The sequence below is a fragment of the Rhipicephalus sanguineus genome, chromosome 2 (genome assembly GCF_013339695.2).
Source record: "Rhipicephalus sanguineus isolate Rsan-2018 chromosome 2, BIME_Rsan_1.4, whole genome shotgun sequence".
NCBI classification, from domain to species: Eukaryota; Metazoa; Arthropoda; class Arachnida; order Ixodida; family Ixodidae; genus Rhipicephalus; species Rhipicephalus sanguineus.
Genome location: NC_051177.1, coordinates 45,530,535 through 45,549,429, shown reverse-complemented (window position 1 = coordinate 45,549,429; position 18,895 = coordinate 45,530,535). Strand labels below are relative to the sequence as shown.

At 46.7% G+C, this 18,895-nt stretch overlaps 1 protein-coding gene across 1 annotated transcript in view; it reads left to right on the top strand.

Annotated features, from left to right (window-relative positions):
* The window catches only part of LOC119382851 (leucine-rich repeat-containing protein 4C), a 232,277-nt gene that overhangs the window by 38,414 nt on the left and 174,968 nt on the right, over positions 1–18,895 (top strand). The window lies entirely within an intron of this gene.

Here is an 18,895-nt window from a genome sequence, read left to right as displayed (position 1 = left end):
TCCGAATGTATCGCTTGCTTGAACAGTTAACAGTGAGGTCGATCTTTTTTTTGTAAACATCAAGTGCGCTAAAAGGGGGGACTGGTTTGAATGAGTTTGTAAACATTAATGATATAAACTGATGTTTTCCGATCCCAGAGTTCTCCTTTTTCGAGTAGTGCTTAAATTCTATCGAGTATGCCGAAGAAACATAGAAAACACGTAGCGCTCGCCATGTGGCTGTTGGAAAGATAACATATTTTATTGCGATATCAACTATGTGGACACTCTCGGCGGATTTTTGCCGTCGCCGTCATGTCCCAGATATGTATATGTATGTATATATGTATAAAAGGCACAAAGAAAAATAAAGCAGAAGAAAAAAAAATTTTTTGTACCCGACCGGGATTTCGAACCAGCGACCCCCCGCTCCCCAGCGCGCTGCGTTCGACAACTCAACCACACGCCATGTTTTTTTTTCTCTTTCATGGTGTCTGTTACAAATGTGCGTGATCAGCATACATAGCGAACAAAACACTCAAGGCGGCCTCGACCAGCGTACAAGCGTTACACAGAAGTCCTAAAAGGGTATTAAAGCAGTACATTTCATGAAGAGTGGATACCAAGCCATGTTTGCGCCGGCGAAATAACGGCGAGCTATTAGATACGAAGCATCTTATGGCCGAGTTCAATCCGGTGGTGGTGTGCGGCGTGACCACCCTTACTGCGCGTGCGCATCCTCCTCCCCCTTCTCTTCTCTCCTACGCTCCCCCCTCTCTCCTCTCCTACGGTCACCCCTTCTCGCGCGCCTGTCGACCGCGTTCACCGCTCGCCCTGGGAGAATTAACGGCCAGGCTAGAGGGAAGACACGACGCGCGTAGCGTTACTCTTCGCGTTCCACGACGTGAGGTCGGTAGCATGCCCAACGAACGCCAACGGAACGCGATCGTGCAAGTGCTCCGGCTTAGCATCACCTCATGGTCCCCTTAAGCGGGAGATGGTGTAATTTTTTAAATGCAAAGCATTTCTTAGCGAACTTCTGCGACTTTGAGCGTATCTATCTATCTATCTATCTATCTATCTATCTATCTATCTATCTATCTATCTATCTATCTATCTATCTATCTATCTATCTATCTATCTATCTATCTATCTAGCCGCCTACGACCTTGTGCTCTCCTGGCCGTTTCGTTAATCGGATGTATACCAAAATTGGTGTGTCATAACATAGCCTTATCACGAACATAAATGACAGGTCATATCATGAAAATCATGACACGCATGTCATGAACAGCATCATTTACATTCCACGGCATTTGGGCTCTTGCGGCCGTTCCGTTAATTTCATATATACCAAAATTGGTACGGCGTGACAAGAGTTCATGACGAACATAATGACAGGTCTTAACATGCAAATCATGACGCGCATGTAATGTGCAGCATGATTTACATGACATGGTCTCGGGGCGCTCGCGGCCGTTTAAATGAAGGGATACATACGATAACTGGTATGACGAGACATTTCTGTATGACGAACGTAAGTGAGACGTGGTAACATGAAAATCATGATATGCATGTCATGTATGACATGATTTACATGCCACGCTCATGGCGCACTCGCGGCCGTTTCGCTAGATTGATATACACCAAAATTGGTCTTGTGCGATGTGACTTTATGAAGAACATGAATAACAGGTGGTAGCACGAAAACCATGACATCCATGGCATGTATGTCATTATTTACATGCCACGCTCATGGTGCATTCGCGTCCATTTCGCTTGCGTGATATACACCAAAATTGGTGTTACGCGACACGACTGTATCACGAACGTAAGTGAGACGTGGTAACATGAAAATCATGACATGCAAGTCATGTACGACCTGATTTACATGCCACGCTCATGATGCGCTAGCGACAGTTTCAGTAGATTAAATGCGAAGCATTTCTTAGCGAACTTCTGCGACTTTGAGCGTATCTATCTATCTATCTATCTATCTATCTATCTATCTATCTATCTATCTATCTATCTATCTATCTATCTATCTATCTATCTATCTATCTATCTATCTATCTATCTATCTATCTATCTATCTATCTATCTATCTATCTATCTATCTATCTATCTATCTATCTATCTATCTATCTATCTATCTATCTATCTATCTATCTATCTATCTATCTATCTATCTATCTATCTATCTATCTATCTATCTAGCCGCCTACGACTTTGTGCTCTCCTGGCCGTTTCGTTAATCGGATGTATACCAAAATTGGTGTGTCATAACATGGCCTTATTACGAACATAAATGATAGGTCATATTATGAAAAACATGACACGCATGTCATGAACAGCATGATTTACATTCCACGGCCTTTGGGCTCCCTGCTCGTTCCGTTAATCGGATGTATACCAAAATTGGTGTGCCATAACATAGCCTTATCACGAACATAAATGACAGGTCATATCATGAAAATCATGACACACATGTCATGAACAGCATGATTTACATTCCACGGCATTTGGGCTCTTGCGGCCGTTCCGTTAATTTCATATATACCAAAATTGGTACGGCGTGACAAGAGTTCATGACGAACATAATGACAGGTCTTAACATGCAAATCATGACGCGCATGTCATGTGCAGCATGATTTACATGACATGGTCTCGGGGCACTCGCGGCCGTTTAAATGAAGGGATACATGCGATAACTGGTATGACGAGACATTTCTGTATGACGAACGTAAGTGAGACGTGGTAACATGAAAATCATGATATGCATGTCATGTATGACATGATTTACATGCCACGCTCATGGCGCACTCGCGGCCGTTTCGCTAGATTGATATACACCAAAATTGGTCTTGTGCGATGTGACTTTATGAAGAACATGAATAACAGGTGGTAGCACGAAAACCATGACATCCATGACATGTATGTCATGATTTACATGCCACGCTCATGGTGCATTCGTGTCCATTTCGCTTGCGTGATATACAACAAAATTGGTGTTACGCGACACGACTGTATGACGAACGTAAGTGAGACGTGGTAACATGAAAATCATGACATGCAAGTCATGTACGACCTGATTTACATGCCACGCTCATGATGCGCTAGCGGCAGTTTCAGTAGATTGATATACACCAAATTGGTATTGCGCGATGTGACTGTATGAAGAACATGAGTGACAGTTGGTAAGATGAAAACCATGACATGCATGTCATGATTTAATTGCCACGCTCATGATGCATTCGCGGCCGCTTCGCTAGCTCGATGTACACCAAAATTGCTATTGCGCGAAGCGACTGTACGACGACGGTAAATGAGACGTGGTAACATGAAAATCATGACATGCATGACATGCACGACATGATTTACATGTCATGCTCATGACGCACTTGTGCCGTTTCGCTTGCTTGACACACCAAAATTGGTATTGCGCGACGCGACTGCATGACGAACGTAAATGAGAGGTGGTAACATGGAAATCATGACATGCAGCTTATGTATGTCATGATTTACATGCCGCGCTCATTGTGCATTCCCGGCAGTTTCGCTAGCTTGGTATACACCAAAATTGGTATTGCGCGACGCCATTGTATGACGAACGTAAATGAAAGGTGGTAACATGATAATCATGACATGCATGAAATGTACGTCATGGTTTACATGCCATGCTCATGGCGCACTCGTGGCCGTTTCGCTAGATTGATATGCACCAAAATTGGTATTGCGCGATGTGACTGTATGAAGAACATGAATAACAGGTGGTAACATGAAAACTATGACATGCATGTCATGTATGTCATGACTTACATGCCACGCTCATGGTGCATTCGCGGCCGTTTCGATAGCTTGATATACACCAAAACTGGTATTGCGCGATGTGACTCTATGATGAACATTACTGACAGGTGGTAACATGAAAAACCATAATATTCATGTCGTGTATGGCATGATTTACATGCTCTACTCATGGTGCACTCGCGGCCATTTCGCTCCTTTGATATACACCAAAATTGGTATTGCGCGATGTGACTGTATGACGAACATAAATGAGAGGTCTTAACATTCGAATGATGTTATGCATGTCATGTACGGTATGATTTACATGCCACTGTCATGGTGCGCTTCCGGCCGTTTTGTTAACGTGATATATACCAAAATTGGTATGGCATGACACGAGTGCGTGATGAACATAAACGACAGGTCATGCATTTATATACCAGAATATGCGTTTCATTGGCATGGTGTACACTAGATTGTGCATGCATGCGTGCATGGAAAACATGCGATATATGGTGGACTAGATGCCATGGCATGAATGATTTCATTTGGCTCAAAGACAAACAAGGCAATGTATGTCTATAGCTCTTTGCTGGCTGCTTCGCATTACATCGATTCCCACAGTGCGTGGGATCTGCCGAATTTTTTATGTTCGCCATTTACCGTGGTTGGTACGCAGATCTCGGACGAGCTTCAGCGTGTTTTCTATCACGCAACGCTCCTACATTTTCTTTCGACTTGAAAACTGCCCTTGAGACGCGCACGACAAAGTGGCCGCTTTCGGTACCCACTCGTGATGTGGAACGAAAAAAATAGAACACCAGGCACACCTAGAGTTACTGTATATGCTGTATATGCTACCTTTAGGTAGCAGAGTTGCGCATAGGTTTTACTAGCAACCACAGCTATGCGGTGAAGTAGCACTCCGTTTCCGCAGGCGACATGCCTACCGTGTCGGGAATTAGCATGTCCGGCGGGTCGAAGACCGGCGATAAACATTGATTATTGATTATTGATTGTTTATTGTTGATTGTTGATTATTGATTATTGATGAAATTTCGGGGGGGGGGGGGGGGCTGGCTACGCCAGTGCTTGCTTCGCAGGAGTGCCAGTACGTAATTCTCCCTCGCGGTAGACATTCTGATGCGGCACTCCTGTTGCTTCTTAGGCGGGCAGGCTTTCGCCGTCTCTCCGTCACAGCCACGAGGCACTCGGCACGTACGGGACTTTTCCGGCCCCAGCGAGCGAATGAGAGCGCTCTGTGGTGGCGGCGGCGGGGCCCTGTTGTCCTAAGTGGCCGTGACGCGTGCGCGATGGAGACGCGCGCGGCCGCGCCCCGTGGCGCGCTCGGACGCGACAACCGGTGAGCCGCAATCGGAATGCCTTGGGGTGGTGCGCGACTTTGATTATGAATCCGTCCCCGGCGGGCGCCGGCGTGTGCTCCCATTAGTCGGGCCGGTCACGTTCGCCGAAGGAGGAGGAGGAGGAGGAGGAGGAGGAGGGGGGGGGAGGCCTCTCTCATTTGCTTGATTACAAGCCGGAGGGAAATGACGAAGGGAAAGGTCGACACTTTTGACCTCGGCAGCACGGCGTCGTAGTCGCGCATGTGCTGTGTACCTCGGGCTATTAAATCCGTGCAGCGTTAGAGGCAGCGCCTTGCCGAGGGGCCGAGAGTGTGTGGTACAGCGATTGGTGGGAAAGACGAGAGCCGGGCGCAAACAAAACGCGGTGATAGTGGAAGCACAAGAAGAACTGTGCTTAATTTATAACACCTTAGTTTCGTTATCAACAGACACTGCGTACAGTAGTGAGGAAGGGAAAGAAAGAGGCAGCGGTAAGGCGAAGATATAACTAGCCGTGTCTGGTTCTTGTATTATGTGTTTAGATAGCGCACATTGCTAAAGAAAAAGGGCAAGCAATTGACATCAACCCATGTATGCACCAGATATCCCTTGCACTACATACCACTATGTTCCCTTGTACCCGCTAGTATACAAGTTAATGTCGTCACAGTGATAACAATATGATTGTCTCAGGTGCGGGTGGTAGTTGTGCAAGAAAAGGTTACTCGCACAGGAAGCTGATAGGATTCAGAAAGCGTTTTATTAGTACGCACTGTCTGTTATTAGCCGGTTGCCTTCCCTAATATCACCTGTAACACGATCAACTTGCACTTGGTCTTACAAACAGCCCCTTTACGAATGCAGATGCCATTATACGCGTCATCAGAGACCGATCGATCAAGGGGATCGCCGGAACGTTTTCACTAATTATGCTGTCGTGTTTAGAACTGTCGCGCAGTTTCTGTGGAGTGCCTGTTATCGGGCCATAGAACTGCGCCGCGGTTGGCCAGTTCAAGAACATCGAATATGCGGCTGCTTATAATTTGAGCCAACATTATCATCATCTCGCGGCTTTCGAGATAATACTATTCTAGTGTCGAAGTGAGGAAGCTTTAGAGTTCGTAAGTGCCCTATGCCATTCATTGGCCAGGCTTCGCTAATGTCCTGCTCAGCGAAAGTATTGGACATTTGGTTGACAATTTTTTCTTGGAGAAACGTCGCTCATTGGCCCATTAGACAGGGAAGGCACTTTTGAGTTTTATATTCAGGTCAATTGGCCTGAGTGAACACCATTGAAGAAGTCGTGCAGTCCCGCACGTGTGCAAGCAGAAATTCACCGCGCTTTTCCTTTCCCTCTCTTTCCTCTTTCATTTCCCTTTCAGATATCGCAGCGCAGCTTAGACAACCTGAGGCTTTCTTGGTTAATCTTCCTGTTTCTTTTTCTCCTTCCTTACTCTTTAAAAACGATTCTATCGTAAAATATTTGTGTGAAAACGGGGCCCGAAGGCTGTCCAATTTTTCGAACCAATCAATATCGCCGTAACGCCTGTATGAGTACCTGGGAAATGAGAATTATACGAATTTCGAAATGTGCACGAATTCATTTGTGTCCAGGAGCCGAATTGACAAAAACTTTTGTTCGCAGGAACATTTTTTTTTCTTGATTGCTCAGCGGCTTGCAGTAAAAGTATATTTACTGTCACTGCTGGGTTGGTGTTGTTCCTCAGAACCTAACTAATGCGAAAGCTGCTCGTGGCACTTAAAAAAGAAAAAAGGAAAGAAACTTCTCGAAGAACCGCCATAATGGCCATGTTTTTCTGCGCTACCCTTTGGCGCTGTTGCGCATGCACGTAAGTCTTTTTGCAGTCTCCTCCGTCCAAGCCTCCCTTTTTTTTCACGGTATATATATATATATATATATATATATATATATATATATATATATATATATATATATATATATATATATATATATATATATATATATCACACAAAAACTTTTGTGTGAATATGGGCCCGAGTAGTAGTAACGGTAATAAACATTTATTTCAGCCAAATTCAGAGGCCGAGCATTCCGACCGCCTGCGCGACCACTCGACGCTGTGCTTCTTCCACTTACGGGCACCAGAACAGCGTTCCCGGCGTACGGGGCTAATGGTCAGTCTACCTTTCGCAACAGTGCACGGTATTAAGTGAAACGGAGGCGGGAGCGTAGCAGGCAAGCCGGTCACGCGCTACGGGCCGGCGCGGTCGCCCAGGCTTCGGTCACTGTGGGTGGCGTATCCGAAGCCTCCTCGCACACGCACAAAGCTCGTCGCATCGTGAACGCGACGATGACGACACGCCGGGAGTTGAGCTCTGCTGACCCACATTCGAGACAGGGACGACAGTCAGATGAGACAGTGAATGCACCCGCCGCGAGCGCTTCGACAAACTTCGCCACCTCCCCTCACACACATCCGTCCGACAGCCCTTTGCACTCAGGGGGACACCGCGAATTTCGCATTCGCTTCGTGTGGGATTTCGTTATAGCCGGCGACGTACACTTGATATATATGGCGCCCCGATTCTTGCAGCTGCACCGCGTCGAGTAGAAGTAATGGCTGCCATCTCTCGCTACGCTTCTCCGAGACAACGCATGGCCAGTGCACCAACCGCGGTTGTCTATAGTGGTTATAATGCTCGACTGCTGATCCGATGGTCGCGGGATCGAATCTCGGAGGCGGCTGCCGCATTAATATGGAGGAAAATGCTAGAGGCCCGTGTGCTTAGATTTAGGTGCACGTTGAAGAACTCAAGGTAGCCGAAATTTCCGGAGTCCCCCACTACGGCGTCTCTCACAATCATATCTTGGTTTTGGGACGCAAAGTCTCAACAATTATTAACGCATGGCCACGCTTTAGCATGACGCTGATGTGTTCTTTCTGATTTGAAACTCGGGCTAATTTAATTTCTTGATCGCTGTCACTTTTGAAACTAGCTAGAGATGTGCTAAACAAAATAAAAAAAATATCGAAAAAAACACCGCATATCCACGAAGTGAATGATGATGAGTGGGCGAAGCACCGGGGGATCAATCGGGTAACCGTGATTACCCCGTACGTTACGCTCATTGCAGGGACTTTGCCAGCCACCAAGGAACCTTTATACGTAGAGCAAACCAAGAAGCTTCAGCAGCACGGAAACGGCGGCAAGCGGACCCAGAGGCGGCGAGAGCGCGGGAAGCGGCGGCAAAACGCCGGAAGCGTTGGCCCTAGACTCCGGGTCCGCTTGTTGTCTGCGTCGCCGTGCAGCAGCAGCTTTGTGAGCCCTCGACTCAGCTTGCAGTTGAGCCGCCACTCTCGCCTTTTCATCAATAGCGGGCGCGTCGTTATCAGAAGCGACCGTTATCATCCATGGCTGAAGAGAGAAAGAGAGCGCGCGTCGGGAACGAGCGCTTGTGCCCTGCAGCGCCCCTAGCGGACTCCATGCAAACCAGAGCTATGGACGACGAGGGGGACAAGGCTCGGCCCTAAGGTGCTTCGCCCCTGAAAGGGTGGACAACGAAGAAGCATAGCTGCCCGTTCGTTGCTCGTATCGTGGTGATGGTTATGCGCGCGGTGTCGCAACAGGCTGCGTTATCCCACGCGTGCTTGGTTCACAAATGTAATACAGGTGTCACACGGTCACATGGTAACATAAAGGAATTCGATCCGGATTCATCCGGATCGAATACCTTTATGGTGATTGGCGCTTTTACGCAAGCTGCAGAAGGTAGCCACTTACTGTTGAGAAATTTGATCTAGATCGGGCTTAATCGCGATCACCGTTGAACTGCGTGACACCGGTGTTACGCACTAGGATTTATTACGTTGGTTGCATCGGCGTTTAATTAACACTATGCGTGCATGGAAACCATGTTCAACAAGTTTGAAAACGTATACTTACAAACGTTAATCCCTTTAACTGCGCGAATAACAGCGGAATACGAATAAAAGTGAGACAAAGTGTCTTCAAATAAAGCCGTTTCAAACGAGGCTGGTAACTGAATATCGCGCGCCCTACATAGGAAGTTGCCGCCGCGGTGGTATACAGGGTTTACGGTGCTCGGCTGCTGACCCAAAGGTCGCGGGTTGGTTCCCGGCCGTTGCGGTCTCATTTCAATGCCCAGACCACGGCGTACCTCTTAATTACATCGCGACTCTCGCACGTAAAGCCCCACAAATTATCTGTACATATTAGGTTAGGCCCCATTATCGAGAATGAAAACGGCCACGCATTTATCACTGTTCCTTTTGACAAGCGTTGCTCGTGTTGTTCGTAACACTTCAAATCTGGTCATACACATACAGCCGTGAGTGAGTGGCCCGCAAGTGTGAATCTGAGTTGCCAGCTGTGTGAGTTTACAGGCAGCGCCAAGGTAACCGGGGGCACATAGAGATTGAAGCAGGGAGAACGCGGTTCACAGTTACGAACGAGCACTGAATCGCGCAATTACGTGCACTGCAGTAGCAATAAATAGTATTGGGGTACTTTGTTTACGATTTGGGTGGCTTATATACGAGAACTTGCGGGAAATAAACGCCGAAATAAGCGCAGTAAAATATAATGAACTAAGGAAAAAGAAAAGGCGATAGTATTGTATATCGAGAACCATGGCAGGACGTCGGAGTAATTTTCCCGCAATTTAAAAGTACGAAGAATATCGTTCAAGTGCTAAAACGAAAGCAGAGAGCTTGTCGCTACTTCGGTAGCGGTCAATACATGCAAGCTGCCCGAGACGCTTGGAGGGCGACAGCCGCTCTTAGGCTCTCAAGGATGCACTTTATCGTAGGCACCGTTGTGCCTCATCGGCGCGACTAATAAGCACCGATCAAAGCTACAGCCATGCGAGAGGATTGGAGAAGGCTGAACCCAGATTGCCCTCTGGAAAATTGAAAAGAAACAAAAAGAGAAAAAGCGGGAAAGAAGGTAGAAGAAGCAGATGAGGAGGCAATGTTATGGTTCAGACATTCCATGAAAAAACGAAAAAAGATCCACGCTCATCAAACTGAGCTTTTTCTCCTATATATTTCGCGTACCTCAGAGCCGCGCGTGTTCTTATCAGGAGAGTACACGTCGCGGTCGTCGACTTTCTAAATGTAGAAGCAATATTAATGAAACGCAGAAACATTAATAAAAACATAGAAAAGAAATCAAGGGGGTGTATGTCAAAGTATAGCGTGGGCCAATACGCGTGTGATCCTTTTGCTTCCACGAGAGACGTTCGAGCTGATTGTTAATGTTTGAGCGCGGGGCCGAGAAAACGTCTTTTGAATATTGATGGGTCGTTAATGATGCATTTCGCGAAACATCGACTCAAGCTTCGTGGTAGAGGTGAGGGTAAGGAGAGGAGGGGGATGACACTTGACTAGCGTTGCAACTGTCGGGGCTAGCGGGGCACTGCGGAGGACGCCTCCCGAGTTCGTGCGTTCACTACGTACACGAGGTCGCACGATTACCTCGCAGCAAAATCGGTCCCCCGAGGCGCGTAGCGGGGGGCTCATTATAGACGGGCTCAGAACCGCCGCGTACACCGCGCGCCTCGGCACAAAACCACGCTCAGTGCCCGGCTGCGGGAGGGCCTTATTCCTGACGCCTCGGAATGTGGCCTAGCTGCTCGTTTTCTCAGATTCAACTGTTTAAGGTGAAAGCCTTAGACGCCTCATCAAACACGAAAAGTTACCGTCGGCGTCAACGCGAGTGATGAAAAAAAAATCATCACGCCATGACGTCACAGATAACATTTGTGACGTCACTATGACCTCACATACCGTGACGTCATTACATGACATCGTCGTTTGGTCATAGGCGGGCCGATAGCGGTGGCACGTGAGATGTAGAAAGTTTGCAATGCCTCCGATCCCGGAGTCAGTGCAAAACCACGCTAGATGCAGAAAGCTTTTGGGGGCGGGGCGATCAACGTAAACGAATGATAAGAAAAAAGCAAAAGACGATGGCTTTCGCCTTCGAGTCATCTTAGGCGAGTGCATAATGGACCGTGTGAGTTTTTTTCTTTCAACATTTTTTTACACCTTTTCATGTTGACGGCGTGTAGAGCGATGTGAAATATGCTCAAAGGCCGGCATCGTTTGAAGAAAAAGATTCTGCAAGCGTTTGGCCTCTCTGCGGTAAAGTCTACGGGTAACCAGCAGTGAAAAATGCGCCGACTGTAGCATTGCCAAATGAAGTATGTGAGTTCTGGTAGCGCCATGACGTAGCTTCGCGACATCAAGCTTAAAAAAATTAATTCCGGGGTAAAGTTTTTACAACAATAAAGTTTTTACACAATAAAGTTTTTACTCACTTCCGGGGTTGCACCTGCCAGAACCGCGATATTAGTGCGAAACCCGCCGCAGTGGGGATTCGGATTCATTTTGAAAACCTGGTGTTCATGAATGCCCACCTAAATCACTTACACTCATGTTCTTGATTTCATCCTCATCAAAGTTCCCTTCCCCGCAAAGGCAGTCGCCGTATCATGAAAGCGAACCCGCGTCCTTGGGATTTGCAGCACTACAGGTTACCCGCTAAGCTAGCACGGCGGATGACAGCCAACTAAGTGTTCATATTAAGGCATTGTCCTGCCACGGTGGCATAGCGGATATGACGTTCTAATGAGACTAGGTCGCGGGTTTGACTCCCCGCAGCAGTAGCAGCGGTCGCATTGGCGGAATGCAAGAAAATGGTTGTGTAGTTGGCATATTTATAGGCATTAAATAAAATAAAATCGTCAAAATAATTCGAGAGCCCTCTACAATACAGCACCTCCCACAGCATGTGTGTTGTTCTGTTAAGCCTCAATGATTAGTTATTACTACTTCTTTTTACGTGCGTCCGCCTTCGGGCCTTCGCAAGAAGCGGTTACTGCAGTAAGGTTTATAAGCTAATGTAATGGTAACGCGTGCCAGAAAAACGAAGCAAAATGACGCGGCCTCGTATAAGTTGAGGCCGTATTCCCGACTGAACACTTTTCGGGGGACAGAGATTAAAGATGGAGAGGAAAGAGAGAGAGAAAGATAGAAAGATAGCACATGACACTGCACACACAGAATCAGTCGGTCACTCTTGCATGGTACGCGACATTTTTGTCACAGACGCTTGTCCAAGTTCGTCTCTCTTAAAAACCTCAGCAGTGCCTTCGTCGCCTTCAGCTGTGATGTTTTCTGTTGACGGCATGCAAGAACTGTTTCAACGGACATTTTTAATCTCCCCCACCCTGTCCCCATGTGTAGGGTAGCAAACCGGTTGTCCTATACTGGTTAACCTCCCTGCCTTTCCTTCTCTAATATTTCTTCTCTCTTCTTTCGGGAGACAGAGAGAGAGAGAAGAGGTTAAAGGAAGCTAGCTGGATTAGTCTGATAAGTAAAACAGTGTAACAGCCTACACGCAGCCGACTTGAATACATACTACGTGCATATGCAGTGCTGTGCAAAAAAAAAAAAAAAGAAAAGAAAAAGCCTGTTCATTAAGAACGTATTAACAGCACATAGACGATAACGAAAAGGGACAGGATAAGTAGAGGCTACGTCCTTCTTCCTGTCCCTTTTTCTTATCGTCTATGCGCCGTAAATACACTCTTAATGAATCCTTACCAACTCGCACAAGCTTCAGCTCTTAACAGGCTGTTTAGTTGCGCACAATCTTTAATAAAAGCTATCTCCCGTGCTTCTGTACCCAAGTGAGATTTCATCTACATTGGCCCAAATGGCGCATGGTTTACACGGTACCGAACTTAGCACGTTCAACAAACCGTCTCGTTCGGGGACGCAATCAATACGACGTGGAAACACGTTTCTAAAAACGGGCTTTCCAGAAAGTCCGCGACATGACCGCGGCTGCGGTCCTTCCCAGACAGCTGCGTATTACCCCCCCCCCCCCCCCCGAACCCTCGCTCCCTTAGCACTCCACTTATCACCCTTCCTTCACTCGTGTACACCGTTCAACCCGACGCCCGAACACGTTGCAAAGTTCAAGAAATCGGGCCTTGGACCATCAGCACGTCGTCGCCGCTGCAGTCCAGTGTTTGTATCTGTCCAGCGATGGGGTCATGCCGGCTGTGGAGACGAATAACGAAGAGAGGGACGATGTTGGGAAGGAAGGCGGTTGAGGTGAGGGATGCTGAGGTAGGAGGAGGGCGGGATGAGTGAGAGTACGAATTGTGATTTTGCTGAAGAAGAAGAAGGGGGTTTGGTGCGCACGTAGAGGACACCTTAACCGATACACACACGGGGGAAAGGGATTGAAAGGGGACACAGAGGAGGAAAGACAGAAAGGAAGGGAGTTCTGGCGCGGAGATGGCCTGGTGTGCAAGGGAGAGAGAGAGAGGGAAAAGGAATTGGGTGAGCCAGCGTTACGTGGCGTGACCGGGCAGCCCGGCCTGGCGGCGAGTTCGTTTAGGACGACGTGCCTCGGCGCTGCAGCCCTGGCTGACCACGTGCTGTTCCTTCTGCAGCGGGTCGACAAACGCGCGGTGTCCGCAACAGCAGGGACGGGGCCAGCGGAGACGTGACTGGCGACCGGCTTGTTTAATCGAGCCCTGGCACGGCAGCAGCTGGTGGGAGGCGCACGGCCGGCCGTGCTGGGCCTGTGGCTCGAGCGCCTTTGGTGGTGGACACTTGGCTCGACGCTTTGTTTCCGCGAAGTTGGCTCTCGGTAATGCGGCCGCCGTGCCACGCGAGCACGGACGGACAAAGCGGGCCCCGGACGATTGCTCGAGTAGGAAAAATGACAAAAAAAAAAGGAAGACGATGTTCTAACTGATCTTTGACGGAAGCGACAAAGAATAGCCCATGGTAACTGCGCACGATGTTGAGGCACAGGATACTACAGAACGTCTTCCCTTTCGTTGTTTCTCGAAGTGGAACAACTGCTCGATAATTATACGGGACGTTGTACGGGTGTGGTGGGGGTTCCAGTGACCCCATCGCCAGCAAATAAGATAAAAAACAAAACTTTTTTTTTTTAATTGCTTTCAGTGTCCTTGCGTCCTTGCAAGCCGGGCAGGCGACGGATATCAAAGTAGACTTGAAGGCAGGTACACTGCTACATCATTATTTACGCTACATCATACGTGTTTTAAAGTAGCATGAATACGGGGGAACACGAGGAAGAAATATGAAATAACGTTTCATATTGTCTGTTCAGGTAGTATTAATTGGATGGAATCCACTCCATTGATATGCTGGCCACACGGCTCCCTTGAAGTTGAGTAAATACATTCGAATGAGGAGAAAAAGAAGACGGCTTTCTCTTCGAGTCGCCTTAGGCAAATGCACTAGGGACCGTGTGGCTCATTTGTTTATCCGGTGGACATATGCGCTGCGATAACGCATCTCGTGTGTGTTTGTGCGTGCGTGTATGACGTCACACCGGAAGTTGGGTCGTCCACCCATCCGGAATCTGTCGTGCTAGCTAAATAAATGGCGATCCGCATTACATAAAATAGGACAGTTTCTTTTTAGTGCAGTTCATCGCGAATCGAGAAGAAAGCAATGAAATCGCTCCAGCCGCACTGCAGAGATAAGTTCCTTCGGCGTGGACCGCAAATATCTCGCTGGAATGGAAACCGCGGAAGGGATTGAAAGACCGCGGTGACGGAAATAAAAGCAGTAGCTGGAGGGGCCCAATGTAAACAGCGCACTGGCCGCCGCGCGGGGTCACCTTTTTACAGCAGCGAACGTCGGAGTGCCGTAAAATCTAGTGTATAAGAGGAAGTCGAGTAAAAAGGAATCGCACGGGAGGCAATACTGACTAGTCACGACAAGATACGGTCGTAATAACTGTTGGGGTTTTACGCCCCAAAACTACGATATGATTATGAGGGACGCCGTAGTGGAGGGCTCCGGAAATTTCGACCCCTGGGGCTTTTCAACGTGAACCTTCATCGACGTATACGGGCCTCTAGCATTTTCGACTCCACAGAATGTGCGGCCGCCGCGGCCGGGATTCGACCACTCGACCTTCGGGTCGGCAGTCGAGCACTATAACCACTAGACCACTGTGGCGATTGTCGAAGAAGAAACAAAAATGAACTTCATTATCAATATAATAAGAGGTCTATTTCATTCGAGGAATCTTTCGGGAAGCGCACGGACGCCAGAAACCGGCACACACATGCTGATGACTTGTGTTATTGGGTTTGCTTCCTTGTGCGTGTGTCCCGTTTCACAGTGTTATTGAGTTGCTACGTTTGTTAGTACAACTGTTCTGCTTTTGGGAAAGTTCCTTGTTATCTCCACATGACATATTTTGCGACAACACCTTATGTATGTTTTCCTTGCACTATGGATCATGCCATTATAGTGTTTCTTTCACAATAATGAGGCTCTGTTATATCCTATAGAACGGCTAGCATATCAGACCGTCTATTAAAAAATATATGCAACGAGATTGTCCGCTAATATTCTCAGATTACTAAAGCCACTAGCCCAGTTTATTGATGCAAATACAAATACGGTATTTCACCCTCTCGCACAAATGTTGGAAAGAATGAATTTCTAAAACTGTAGCACTCTAGGTTAACATGTGATGTATTATACCATATGTCCGCAAAATGAAACCAATTACAGTTAATAAAATTCTTTAGGTAACGTATTCTATACTTTAATCAATTGCTTTGTCAACAGGTGATTTGATCTAGTTAACCTCCCTGTCTTTTCTTCACCTTTCTCCTCCCCCCCCCCTCTCTCTCTCTTTATCATCCGGGCATATGCAGTGTAATATTTTAGGTTAATACAGATTGCGCTGATCTATGGACTTTTTTTCTTTACGAATTCATTGCGATAAGGATTGATATCAGCTTTATATACGTACCGCTAGAATTGCCGAGTTTTGTGAGGCTATCATGATTGATATTAATGGTCGTTGTGCGTTGTTATCTAGGCAAGAATGTGCGCAAGAGGGCATCCAACAGATAGATAGATAGATAGATAGATAGATAGATAGATAGATAGATAGATAGATAGATAGATAGATAGATAGATAGATAGATAGATAGATAGATAGATAGATAGATAGATAGATAGATAGATAGATAGATAGATAGATAGATAGATAGACAGACAGACAGACAGACAGACAGACAGACAGCAGACAGACAGACAGACAGACAGACAGACAGACAGACAGACAGACAGATAGATAGATAGATAGATAGATAGATAGATAGATAGATAGATAGATAGATAGATAGATAGATAGATAGATAGATAGATAGATAGATAGATAGATAGATAGATAGATAGATAGATAGATAGATAGATAAGCGCGAAGCAAGAGATTCAGAAATGCGAAGCGCATATCGATCTTTCCTCCAATCATTTGCATGTTTCAACGTAAAAATAAATATTCACATATACGATATCGCATAAACTAATGCACAGGCAGTCGAGATTTAAAAAGAACAGTGAGAAAGAGAGGAATGAACGTAGATTTCACTTCAGGATTCCGAATGAATACGCTATTCTAATTAAGAAGGACTTCTTAGAAGGGCTCTTCCGGGGACGGAGAGACTCAATATTTCTCTGCTGGAGAGGTTTCCGAGCAACAAATTGGTCCAATCGCTTCGCGCGCCTAATGAGATGACGTATACGTCTTCATACTGAATTCCGGTGGTCTTACTTGCGACTCAAGGAAGATGAGACCCTCGGCCGTGCTCTAAATGTACCGCCGCCTGACTCGACGTGGGAGCTAGGACTCGAGTCTTTCGTCCGACTCCCGACTTATGCGTTGCGCTGCGAAAGTCTTTATGTACGGCGATACGTGCGCGCCTATGGGTCTGCCATCCGTGTTTGGTACATGAAATGAAGCAGCGTCAATGGTCAAAGACTTCAAAGTGTATCTCAAGATTCTCTAGCGTCGTCGAGAGAACGTGTGTGCTCATAGTGACTTCCTTATAATTATTACAGAAGTTCAGGAGACGACGGAAGCTTGAAGAGAGAAAGAAAAATCTTCAACATGGGCTGTAGCTGGAGCCAATGTTTCAACAAGCAGACTTGTCCTCGTCAAGACAACAATTTACAATTATTGCAATTACATTTATTTAACACTTCACGGCCAGCTTCCAGCCACTTTTTATGTCACCGGCTATGACCACGATCATTTCGACAACGACAATTTCTAACTAGATCTAGGTACTGTATTTGCACCCAAGCGATGCCCACTCCGGATGCTTTTGGACCAACTGAACTCGAGACTGTTTTCTGCAAAGAGGATTCAAATACCATGGGCATATGCGTCGAGGGCGCAGGAGGCAGCGAAAATTCTACTGAAATACCTAAAGTTAACATATCTGTGCGACCACCTGAAGGCTTGATATGCTCCCCCAAGTGTGCCTGTGATTCTGTCCAATCCTCTCCCGCCGTCGCCGTCGAAGATCTCTTCTCCTAAAGGGACCCTCTAACACTTTTCCAGACCTCATTGTTTTACATTTTTTACTTGCAAGCTTCGTAGACTGAAGGCTGAAGAGATTAGTGCGGGAAGAACAGCAGCGATAGGGGCACGCAGTCCGAAGTTTTTCAGCCTAGAACACTCAATATACAATAAAATGGAGGCCTACCCTCAACTTGATTTTCGTGGGGTCACCTCACCACGTTTCAATTGCCCTGTGACGTTTGATGGCGCCCCAATGAAATGAACTGAAAGATCCTACGTACGGGAAGCTTGCATACAATGTTGCCCGTTCTTTCCAACGTAATGATGACGCCGTTGCGATAGTAACAAACAATGTGGTGCATGAAGAGTAAACTGCACGTGCGAAACGAGGCAGATCGCGAACGCCTCTAACATGTTTTGTAGTTTTAGTCATCTTTTTTTTCTTGTTGCGACGGCGTCTACATCAACGCTCTTACGTTTTTAGGGGCGAAGCTCCTTAAGGCGGCACCCGTTCGTCCCTCGTCGTGCTCGTAGTAGTGAGTAACAAGTCTTACCCTTTGACCTCCAAGGTGGTGCCGGTGGGAGATTTCTCCTGTGCGTTGTTGAACAATAAAAAATTCGCAGCGTGCGCGTTAACTAAAAGCCGAATTCTTCTGTCTCTGTAGAAGTATAAGTGTTAGCTAAAAGCCGACTTCTTCTGTCTCTCATTCCCATTAGCAGCCATTGTTTACCTCCAAGGTAGTGCCTGGTGAGATTTCTCCTGTGCGTGATTAAACAATAAAAATTTTGTTCAAAACGCCGTTGATTGATGAAATAAACCAACGAAAGACGCCAGATGTTTTGTAAAAACAAAACGAAAGAACGCCAGATGTTTCTAAAGCAAAACGAAAAAGACGCCAGCTGCTTAACGAAAGACGCAAGGTGTTTTCTAAAGCAATGGTTTTCTAAACAATGAAAATTCACAGCGTACATGTAAAATTAAAGTGAGCTGCAAGTCGTCATAACTCATCGAACCTTTAGTATAAACGCGCCCGATCTCACGTCGGTGATGATGTACTGGGCAGAATTCACGGAAGATTCACGGTTTACCGATGAACCTCCGCAGCTTCGCCCACTCATCATCATTCACTCCGTGGATATGCTGTGATTTTTTCCCCCTTCAGTTTCTTCAAACTACGGCGCCTGGAACGTCCCCAGCGCGTTTCCTCCAGCACCGTCGTGTTCGGCGCATTCTTTGCCGGGCGCTGCAGTTTTAAAGCTGAAAAAGTATAATATCGTTCGTCTATTTGGTGTTCAGTGAAAGAAGCATGCTAAAGAAAAATAAACCCAATAATAACCCCTTTTGTGATGCAACGCCGTGATTACTTCTAACGTTACATCCAATCATAGGC